Source organism: Phoxinus phoxinus (assembly GCF_949152265.1).
Source record: "Phoxinus phoxinus genome assembly, chromosome: 24".
NCBI classification, from domain to species: Eukaryota; Metazoa; Chordata; class Actinopteri; order Cypriniformes; family Leuciscidae; genus Phoxinus; species Phoxinus phoxinus.
Genome location: NC_136899.1, coordinates 1961458 through 1974109, shown reverse-complemented (window position 1 = coordinate 1974109; position 12652 = coordinate 1961458). Strand labels below are relative to the sequence as shown.

Genomic DNA, 12652 nt, shown 5'->3' with positions numbered 1-12652 from the left:
TTAGCATAGATCATTGATTCTGATGGGTCCAGTAGCATTTCTTTCAAAATGACCAACGAGTTTCAATATTTTTCCTATTTAAAACTTGACTCTTCTGTAGTTAAACCGTGTACTAAGATCGACGGAAAATGAAAAGCTGCGATTTTCCAAGCCTATATGGCTCTAGGAACTATTCTCATTCCATAACGGTAAAACGGTTTAACTCTCGGGGAGATGGAGAATGAGCCTATTTCCAAAAAAAGTGGAGTATCACTTTAAAAAAACAATATTCCTCAAAAGACTGTCCTCTTGTTTTTCTAAATGATTGATATCATCCAATGATGGATAAGTAGCTTCAGTCCAATAGGTGTTCATCTTGTTTATTACTAACGATATTATTATGTGTGTTGATGATGTGTGTTATTAGTTATTATGTGTGTTGATGTGTTTGTACCTGCAGACTCCAGCGGTGTCACTGCCAACACTATCTGCATGTTCTGCCCCTCCTCACCCTGATGTGTTATTATTCAGATGCTTATGTAACGCAGATGCGCGGCTTACGTAACATGTTGAAGATGTGTACAATGAGAGACGGTGTGTTCCTGGAGCTCTACAGGAGAGTGGCCCACTTTCTGCAGGTTACAAATGCAAATCTGCATGTGAAGCAAACCACTGAACATGAACCATCTGCTGCCGGCTGCGGTTTATACAGCTTGCCATCATTGCAGGAAATAAAGAAGTGACTCGATTTTATTAATGCGTGTTTCTTATCTTATTTTTGAACGATTCATCAATGCACGCTAAAGCAAAAAAAAAAAAAAAAAACATATTTTATAAAAAATTGCGCTCTGAAACTATTTGTTTTTTAGGCTGAAACTGCACAGGTTTTTGTTCAGTAATGTTAATTAATAGCTAAATTTAGTTATTGTTTTAACACTCAAAAACTCGAATTTTCTTATATTTATTAATTAGTGGTGCTTGCCAACAGCAACAGTGAATAGCTAAATGTTAACCGCAATTTGCTTACGGTTAAAACATGATAAAACATGTTAAAATGTACTAGCAAAATGCTAATCGTGTTAGCGTCAAACTCAAAACATGATAGCAACATGCTAATCATGTTAGCATCTTGTTAACATGCTAACAACATGGTAATCGTGTTAGCATAATGCTAGTAACATGATAATCATGTTAGCCTCATTGTTAACAACATGTTAATTGTGTTAGCATCTTGCTAACAACATGCTAATTGTGTTATGATCTTGTTAGCAACATGCTAATTGTGTTAGGATCTTGCTAGCAACATGTTAATTGTGTTAGCATCATGTTATCAATATGTTAAACATGTTAGCATCTTGTTAAAAACATGCTAGCAACATATTAATCGTGTGAGCATCATGCTATCAACATGCTAATCATACATCATGATAATCATGTTAGCCTCAATGCTAACAACATGTTAATTGTGTAAGCATCTTGCTAAAAACATTCTAGCAACATGTTAATTGTGTTAGCATCTTGCTAAAAACATTCTAACAACATGCTAATTGTGTTAGCATCATGTTATCAACATGCTAACAACATTTTAATTGTGTGAGCATCATGCTAGCAATATGCTAATCATACATAATGCTAGCAACATGATAATCATGTTAGCCTCAATGCTAACAACATGTTAATTGTGTTAGCATCTTGTTAAAAACATTCTAGCAACATGCTAATTGTGTTAACATCATGTTATCAACATGCTAAAAACATTTTAATTGTGTGAGCATCATGCTAGCAAAATGCTAATCATACATAATGCTAGCAACATGATAAGCATGTTAGCCTCAATGCTAACAACATGCTAAAAACATTCTAGCAACATGCTAATTGTGTTAGCATCATGTTATCAACATGCTACCAACATTTTAATCGTGTGAGCATCATGCTAATCATACATAATGCTAGCGCATGTGAACAGATTGCTTGCTCAACACTTAAACAGTCTGGTTTAGTGTTTGAGTGTTTCCTCTGAACCCCTCCACCTCCCCCAGCTCCACCTGCCTATAGATCTGCTGCAGGATTCATGTACGTCTGGTTATGAAGCAGCAGCAGCATATCTTACACACTCACAGCAGTGCGTCTGTGTGTCTATTAGCAGCAGCAAGTCCCCAAGACCGAATATGTTAACATATTCAAGAACTTAGCATGTCATAATTTTGACATTTTAGACACTTTGACATTTGAAGCTTGTGATTTTCAGAGGTTTTGTAAAAGGCCGTCTGAGATTGAACCCATCAGCGCTCACTTAGCCTTTAATCAGGCTGGATTTACGCTTTTACAAAATAAGTCGAAGGCCAAATATGATTCCTGCCGTGAAATAGCAGCTAAAATGATTTTTACGAGCAAAGAGCTGCTTTAAATGCGCGGTAGTCAATCACCGCACTGTAATTATGCATTTGAAACGATGTCTATTTTAATAGGCTTCAGGAGAAAATAACAATATGCCGTTTTATGGAGGGACATAACCATTTCTCCAGGAGCCTTTCCCTCTCCGAGCAAACGCACAAGCAGAGACCAAACGGCTCTCCTGGGAAATCAAGTCCTTCACAACTCACCGGCAAACAGTAGCAGTCGTGTTCTCTGCAGAGTGCATGTGTTGCGACTGTACGCATCAATAATGCAGCAGGATCTGTGTGTGTAAGTTCACACAGCAGGGACGGTCATGTGATCCGCGGCTTACATCAGTCGCACACGAAACTTCAACAGAGGAACTTTCTGCAGGGCGTGTGTTGAGGAGCTTCTCTTATACAATATCCATAAATAATAAGCTCATAAATAAATCCACATAAATGAGTTTGTGACGCTCCAACATTCTCTTATTAGTTGTGAAGCCTATTTTCTTATTATACTAATATATTATAATACATTAATATACTACTATTATATTAAAAACAATATACTATTATATTATTTTCTTAAAGGATAATTCCGGTATTTAACACCTTGAGTCTATATTGTAGTTTGTTTTGGATGAACAAGACTGGTGGACAACATTTTTTTGACAATGGTTCCTCTCTCGAGTTTTTGACTATAATAGAATTGGCCATGGACCCATTTAACATTGGAGTCAATGGGCATGTCCGAAAATGTCATTAAAACAGCCAATAATGTTCGTTTACAAAACTGTTAAACTCACCGAGTGGTTAGTGGTGTTCGTTGATGATTATAAACAATATATCGTCGCAATATATGATTCCAATCCGTTTATTTTGCTATAGTGGAACTATTTTTTTAGACACTTCACAACCGTGTAACTTCCGCTCAATATTTGAATCTGAAACGTTAGCACACTCCCGACCACTCGGCGATAACCGATGTTTATGTCTCGCGGGACACTCACGGTCACAGTCGAGTTCAACTTCATATTGCACTGGTCAGTGGTCACGTCTTTCAATATGGTTAGAATTTGTTTTTTGTTTGTTTACTTGGCTTACTCTCCCGGAGCACAGTTGCTCTGCTCGCTAGCCTTATGAGAAACGGAAGCGAGCAAAAAGACTACATCGACCAAATGTAAACAGCCTTTCCGATACCGGTAGCGCATTTATATTAACGAGCACTCAGTCCTTCAACAGAATTCAATGGGATTTTACAAAATGACGAATAAAACACGACATAAACTGTATTTCGCAACACTTTTTGTTTCTGGAACATCAACTAACATCACTAATCACTCGGTGAGTTTAACAGTTTTGTAAACGAACATTATCGGCTGTTTTAATGACATTTTCGGACATGGCCATTGACTCCAATGTTAAATGGGTCCATGGCCAATTCTTTTATAATCAAAAACTCGAGAGAGGAACCATTGTCAAAAAAATGTTGTCCACCACTCTTGTTCCTCCAAAACAAACTACAATATAGACTCAAGGTGTTAAATACCGGAATGATCCTGTAAGTAGACTATACGTACTGTACATAGACTCGTATACAGATAATATGATATATAAATATATATATATAAAATATTTATTCACATCAAGAACAATATTATTTAAAGTCCACATGATATCAAAATTGACCATATTTACTTTGTTTTCCTAAATTGATCGTTTTGTGGTGAACAATTCATCCACACAAAAAAAATTTTTGGCTTTGTAATCTTTAATCAAAATCTGAACATGCCCCTCCCCTCTGCATTGGAGGACCTTCCCTGATGACGTCGGTTTGACGGTTTTGGTGTCTGCTTAACATCCGTAGCCACGCCCCTCCAACTGACAGTAGACCGGCTGAATGAACCGCCTACTTTTCTAGATCCAATCAGGTGCTAGTTGGAAAAAAAAGCCACGCCCACTATTTTTCCTCATTTAGTATTCCGTTTCTCTCGGAAACACGTCACAACATTGAGATAAAGTCGGTTGCAACTTCCGGTTCACACGGACTTTAAAAGATTTTTTTTAAATAACGTATTTTCCAGACTATAAGTCGCACATGCTTTCATAGTTTGACTGGTCCTGCGACTTATAGTCAGGTGCGACTTATATATAATTCATAGTGACTGAGATGAGCCAAGAGAAAACATTACCGTCTACAGCCGCGAGAGGGCGCTCTAGTTAGCGGAGTTGTTCAGAAGCGACACCGAGGAAGAACTCAGTGTTGTGGGATGAGATCGGGAGCTTGGTGAACTTGCTGACCGGTAACTTGTTGGACTCGCTGGCTCATGTTAATTTAGCCTATTCAGCCTCAGGTACATGTTCTGTGTGCTATTGTGGAGCTGAATAACTGTTAATGTGTTACGCTAACACACCGGACACTATTCAGCTGTTGTTCTGTGTGCTGTTGTGGAGCTGAATAACTCGCCTTTCCAGATTAAATGTCTGTTCTTGGTCTTGGATTTTGTGAAATAAATTTCTAAATAAATGCGACTTATAGTCCAGTGCGACTTATATACGTTTTTTCCTCTTTATGATGCATTTTTTGACTTATAGTCCGGAAAATACGTAGTCTCTTCTGCTTCTGCTCTGCAAATATTATTGCACTTTAAAACTGTTGTTTTCTATGTGAATATATAGTAAATTGTAATTTATTCCTGTGATCAAAGCTGAATTTTCAGTCTTCAGAGTCACATGATCCTTCAGAAATCAGTATAATATGATGATCTGATGCTCAAGAAACATTTATGATCATTATCAATGTTGAAAACAGTTCAGATTTTTGTGGAAATCGTGATACATTTTATTTTTCAGGATTTTTTGCTGACCCCAAACGAAGATCTTGGTCTAGAAAGCGCGTTCCTCTGATTCTTCATCTCATGCCAAGAAGCCGCTGGTTTCCATTTACATCATTTTGAATCGTTTTAACATGAGTCTCGTCCTGGATCTTTCATCAGATCCTCCACAAATGTGTGTCAGCTGATCTTGAGACGCTGCGTCTCAGAAGTTACACACACATTTTTGTGACGTATCCGCCGGTTCACATGTGATGCATCAGTGCGCGCGCCAAATCAATCTATGATATTCAGTCAAAATGTGTGTGACCTGGTTACGTGTCTTCATATCTCCAGGTACAGATGAAACCCGAAAAATTAGAATATGGTGCAAAAGTTCATTTATGTCAGTAATTCAACTTAAAAGGTGAAACTAATATATTATATAGACTCATTACATGCAAAGTGAGATATTTCAAGCCTTTATTTGTTATCATTTTGATGATTATGGCTTATGAAACCCCCAAATTCAAAATTAGAATATTGTGAAAAGGTTTTCATTAGCTGTATAATCATCAAAATGATAACAAATAAAGGTTTGAAATATCTCACTTTGCATGTAATGAGTCTATATAATATATTAGTTTCACCTTTTAAGATGAATTACTGAAATAAATGAACTTTTGCACCATATTCTCATTTCTCGGGTTTCATCTGAACTGTATATTTCAATGTGAACATCTTTGATTTTGCTTATTCACACACGGCTGATGGGATGTCGGGGTGATTTCAGGGGGACTGGGACACTTTTTGGCATTGAGACGACTTGGAAAAGTGTCGCCGTCCCCCTGAGTTCCCCTCCGCATGTTCTCGGCCCTGACGACACAGACGACCCTCAGATCTATTTGAGATGAAATTACAGTCACGTCAAGAGCATTAGCAGAATCAGAAGTTCAAAGTATGGCACATAAATTCAGAGTTTTTTTCCCCACAGGGATTTTTTTTTTTACAGCCAGTCGTAAATCTGAAGAGCGCGATGGAGGGAAGATCTTAATGGACGAAGAAATTCCTTCTGCTTCATTCTGGTAACCTGGATATATATAGAAAATAGAAAAGAAAAACAGAAAATATCACACTTTGGCAGTTTTTTCAAAAACATATTTTCTCTACCTATTCAAATTTGACAGTTTTTTTTTAAACAAATAATATTGCTTTAGATACAGAGAATTTAAAAAAAAAATCCAGCTAAAATAATACTTGAATTTAATATTTTTTTTTTCTGTATGGTCACCCTATCATATATGAATTAAATGCATATTTAAAGAGTGCCCCTATTAAGCTATTATAAATGTTCCTAATGTTGTTCTGGAGTCTCCTACAATATGTTCACATGCGTCCAAGGTCAAAAAGCACTTTAATTTTCTCATGATATACACTTCACTTCACATTTCTCAAAGAGGTTCCTTGGCAGATTCAGTCTCTCTAAACTCCGCCTCTCTGAGAGCTGCTCTGCTCTGATTGGTCAGATGGCTCAGTCTGTTGTGATTGGTCTACTCTGCTCTGATTGGTCAGATGACTCAGTCTGCTGTGATTGGTCTACTCTGCTCTGATTGGTTGGATGACTCAGTCTGTTGTGATTGGTCTGCTCTGCTCTGATTAGTTGGATGACTCAGTCTGTTGTGATTGGTCTACTCTGCTCTGATTGGTTGGATGACTCAGTCTGTTGTGATTGGTCTGCTCTGCTCTGATTGGTTGGATGACTCAGTCTGTTGTGATTGGTCTACTCTGCTCTGATTGGTTGGATGACTCAGTCTGTTGTGATTGGTCTACTCTGCTCTGATTGGTTGGATGACTCAGTCTGTTGTGATTGGTCTGCTCTGCTCTGATTGGTCAGATGGCTCAGTCTGTTGTGATTGGTCTGCTCTGCTCTGATTGGTTGGATGACTCAGTCTGTTGTGATTGGTCTACTCTGCTCTGATTGGTCAGATGGCTCAGTCTGTTGTGATTGGTCTGCTCTGCTCTGATTGGTCAGATGGCTCAGTCTGTTGTGATTGGTCTGCTCTGCTCTGATTGGTTGGATGACTCAGTCTGTTGTGATTGGTCTACTCTGCTCTGATTGGTTGGATGACTCAGTCTGTTGTGATTGGTCGACCGCTTACAGCACATGTCAGAAAGCAAACGCTCATGATCATATCTGAATCTCAGCTCTTGATCACAGTGATACGAACAGTTACGATGGCGTGGGATTGTGTGTGTGTGTGTGTGTGTGTGTGTGTGTGTGTGTGTGTGTGCGTGCGTGTGTGTGTGTGAGTATCAATCTCATGAAAGTGGATTTGCTTTGTCAGCAGAAAACAGCGTCTTCTCCACATGAACAACACGAACTCTCCAGTCTCAGATACACTACAGTGTTTGAGGGCGGAGCTAAGAGCAGCCAATGAAAACCATAGACTGGTATTATGCAAATTAGTTACAAACCTATGTAGTTTCGAACAGGAAGTAAAACTGCAATTACTGACGACAGGCCGTTCAGAATCGAATCGATAATTTTATTTGTCGTGCACTTTTATGTTTTAAACTTTGCAGACCTTTTACATTCACAGACAGCTACGCATATCACACACACGAAAGGCAATATCCAATCAAACATAACAATATCTAGTGTAGCCAACCATTCCAGACCAATAACAAACAACACAAATGCTACAAATACATCTATCTTCCAGAAGAAATGTCATAAACTGACTTGAGTAAAACTTGAGCTGCTCAAGGCCAGTCTGACAGAAACCCTGATCCTCACACACACACACACACACACACACACACACACACACACACACACACACACACACACCAGATCTGACACCTGGAGTCACGCGCAGATCGTCTGCGGAGCGAAAGGTCAACAGAAGCATCACTGCCTCGGGGAAGAGGAACCAGACACAGAACACACAGACATGTGTGTGTGTGTGTGTGTGTGTGTGTGTCGGGGTCACATGACACACTCCAGTAGATTCTGGGAATGTAAACATCTCTGAAACGAATCACAGACGTGACGTGATGAATCAGTTCGCTCCTCTTTTTCAAAGCACTACTTTCATGTTCATCTCTATGAGTTTGAAATATGAATTAATTTGGAGTTAATGTTGTTTTTCCGACAACAAATGCAGTTTGACATGTTTACAAATGCGGCGCGTTAAGAGCGTTTGATGGGATTATTTGTCTGAGAGAAACGAAGAGGCACTTTTTCAAAGACAAAGATCCTGTGATGCTTTGAACTGAAGATGTTCTCCTGAACACAGAGAGAACTGGAAAATGCAACAGATATTACTATCAAACATATTTAAATCATGTTATTGCATTTCCCATAATACTGCTGATTCTGTCCGTATCAAAACTGAACGTTTGGACTGTATTTGCCACTTCAGGGCATGACATGTTTTATTTGTATACTATTATAGCATTTCTATATTTTTTATTATTATTTATAACATTATATGAATGTATTTATTAGTGCTATCAAAACGATTAATAGCGATTATTCACATCTAACAGAACACTTTGTGTTTATATGTGTGTACATATATACTGTACTGTATATGCGCGTGTGTGTGTGTGTACATATATACTGTACTGTATATGCACGTGTGTGTGTGTGTGTGTGTACATATATACTGTACTGTATATGCGAGTGTGTGTGTTTGTACATATATACTGTTCTGTGTGTGTGTGTGTGTGTGTGTGTGTACATATATACTGTACTGTATATGCGCGTGTGTGTGTGTGTACATATATACTGTACTGTATATGCGCGTGTGTGTGTTTGTACATATATACTGTTCTGTGTGTGTGTGTGTGTACATATATACTGTACTGTATATGCGCGTGTGTGTGTACATATATACTGTACTATCTATGCGCGTGTGTGTGTGTGTGTGTGTGTACATATATACTGTACTGTATATGCGCGTGTGTGTGTTTGTACATATATACTGTTCTGTGTGTGTGTGTGTACATATATACTGTACTGTATATGCGCGTGTGTGTGTGTGTGCATATATACTGTACTGTATATGCGCGTGTGTGTGTGTGTGTACATATATACTGTACTGTATATGCGCGTGTGTGTGTTTGTACATATATACTGTTCTGTGTGTGTGTGTGTGTGTACATATATACTGTACTGTATATGCGCGTGTGTGTGTGTGTGTGTACATATATACTGTACTGTATATGCGCGTGTGTGTTTGTACATATATACTGTTCTGTGTGTGTGTGTGTGTACATATATACTGTACTGTATATGCGCGTGTGTGTGTACATATATACTGTACTGTCTATGCGCGTGTGTGTGTGTGTGTGTACATATATACTGTACTGTATATGCGCGTGTGTGTGTTTGTACATATATACTGTTCTGTGTGTGTGTGTGTGTGTACATATATACTGTACTGTATATGCGCGTGTGTGTGTTTATACATATATACTGTTCTGTGTGTGTGTGTGTGTGTGTGTGTGTGTGTGTGTGTGTGTACATATATACTGTACTGTATATGTGCGTGTGTGTGTGTTTGTACATATATACTGTTCTGTGTGTTTGTGTGTACATATAGACTGTACTGTCTATGTGTGTGTGTGTGTGTGTGTACATATATACTGTACTGTATATGCGCGTGTGTGTACATATATACTGTACTGTGCGTGTGTGTGTGTGTGTGTGAACATATATACTGTACTGTGCGTGTGTGTACATATATACTGTACTGTATATGTGCGTGTGTGTGTGCGTACATATATACTGTACTGTATATGCATGTGTGTGTGTGTGTACATATATACTCTACTGTATATGTGCGTGTGTGTGTGCGTACATATATACTGTACTGTATATGCGCGTGTGTGTGTGTACATATATACTAAACCGTGTGTGTGTGTGTGTGTGTGTGTGCGTACATATATACTGTACTGTATATGCGCGTGTGTGTGTACATATATACTGTACTGTATATGCGCGTGTATGTGTATGTGTACACATATATTTATGCAGAATATATATACTGTAAATATGTAGACACATACAGTATATATATATACACACACACACATATACAATATATATATACAAATATAATATATATACACACATACAGTATATTATATAAACAAACTTTTATGTCAGATGCGATTAATCGATTTTGTAATGTGCTTTATTATTATTTAAATATTTATATCTATCTTTAATTTATTTTTATTTGAGTTTTTGTTTTAGTTATTTAAGTACTTCAACTTATTTTAGTTTTCCAAGTTTAAGTTGTTCATGTAATATTTATATTTTATTTAAATGACCGAAAACGGCAGTTAATAACAATACTGACTAATATTGATTCCAGCTGGTGGTGTGTTTCTGTTTTACAGTGACTTTGAATGCGTCTCATCCAGAACTGTTCATTTTATATTATTAGTTTGACTGTTCTTTAGTCCTGAGTTTTTGGTTTCATAACACTATGGTTTTCACTGACCGGACCAGCAAATGATATTTGTGACCACAAAACCAGTCACATGGGTCAATTTTATGAAATTTTGATTTATACTTAATCTGAAAGCTGAATAAATAATCTCTCCATTGATGTGTGGTTTGTTAGGATAGGACAATATTTGGTCGAGGCACAACTATTGAAAATCTGGAATCTGAGGAGCAAAAAATGTAAACATTGAGAAAATCTCCTTTAAAGTTGTGCATTTATGTTCACGATTGTGCTGCATTCACTCACAAAAATACATGTTTTATATATTTACGGTAGGACATTTACTAAATATCTTCATGGAACATGATCTTAATATCCTCATGATTTTTGGCATAAAAGAAAATTGGATAATTTTGACCCATACAATGTATACTTGTTATTGCCACAGATATACCCGTGCGGCTCCAGACTGGTTTGGGATCCAGGGTCATGTATATCAGGCTATATCAACTCTTTCATTTAGTCTGTAACATTTGGAGACTAAAGCACTGACATTGATGTGTGTGTTTTTTCTTGTCAAGGAAGAAACTAATCATGATCGTTATGCATATTATATTTAAGGATGAGTTTTGTACATTGTTCGATGTTTCAGATTTTCACCACTTTTGTAATTACTTGAACCTTCTTCTTGAGACGTCTTAACATGTGATTCTCTTTATAGTCTCATGATCCTGAAATATTCCTACACATCATTGACCTCTTACAGGATTATTATAGTTAGTAACTAAAACTAAAACGATATCACTTTAGTTTAAGGTCCAATTCTCACGATTAACTAGTTGATCATTAGCATGCATATTAGAGCATGACTGTATTCTACATCCCATAATTCTACACTAACAACTACCTTACTAACTATTAATAAGCAGTAATTTGCAGTTTGAGGCAAAAGTCATAGTTAGTTAATAGTTAGTTAATAATGAGAATTGGACCCCATCTAAAGTGTGATCACTAAAACCATAAAGTTTTTTTTCACTTACTCACTCTCTCTCTCTCTCTCTCTCTCTCTCTCTCTCTCTCACACACACACACACACACACACACACACACACACACACACACACACACACAGATATACCCGTGCGGCTCCAGACTGGTTTGTGTGCAGGGTCAGGTATTGTTATATGCCATTATAATCTCTCGTTCTGTGACAGAAAGGTCATCTTGACGATTCTTATCTTTAAGAACTGAAAGTAAAATCTGTTGTATCAGGCCCACGTTCATGTTGGAGAAACATCTCTATATGAACCGTGAGTCACAGAAAACAGTTTTATTATTGATCATATATATATGTGTGTGTGTGTGTGCTGTTGAAGAACATCCTTCATCATGTAGGAGGAACATGTTGATCTGTCCTTGGACGCGAGTATTGACTGAAGCACAGACCTCCGTTGTCTTGTAAGCAACACCGCAGAGCCAATGTCCTTGGGAAATGTCACAGCATTTAGTGATGGCAGGGACTCATTGATATTTATTGATATTCCTGCAGATGAAAGTTGGAAAAAAATGATGGATTCTCAAGATCGTAGAGCGACAGGAGAAGAAATGTGAGAACTGCTTTAGGAAAAATTCACCTGTAAATGAATTATTAATTTCAATTACTCACCTCTGCATGTCATTTCAAACCTTTCTTTCATTATGCAGAACTCAAAGTGTTGGAGGATCTTTTCTAAAGCCGTCAAACCGTTAAAATATCATAACTGAAGTCCATATGACTCGTGTGCTGTATTAGAAGTCTATGATAGTCTTGTGTGAGGAACAGACTTTACTGTTATTCTCTTACTTTATTTTCCACTGTCGCATATTGAAGATTCATCATGACACACAGACTTCGATTTTCTTTAATTCATGTTTTTGGTTTTATCTCAGTGAACGAACATACACTCTAAAAAATGCTGGGTTGTTTCAACCCAATTTTGGGTAAAATATGGACAAACCCAAACATTGAGTTAAAAATGTA

The 12652-nt window shown here is 37.4% G+C and overlaps 1 long non-coding RNA gene across 1 annotated transcript in view; it reads left to right on the top strand.

Annotated features, from left to right (window-relative positions):
* LOC306992829 overlaps nucleotides 1-709 on the top strand; it is a 10044-nt gene extending 9335 nt beyond the window's left edge. Inside the window, exon 3 of the long non-coding RNA XR_013796346.1 lies at nucleotides 440-709. This is a non-coding gene — a long non-coding RNA (uncharacterized lncRNA). The remainder of the gene's footprint in view (nucleotides 1-439) is intronic.
* The last annotated feature ends 11943 nt before the right edge of the window (nucleotides 710-12652 follow it).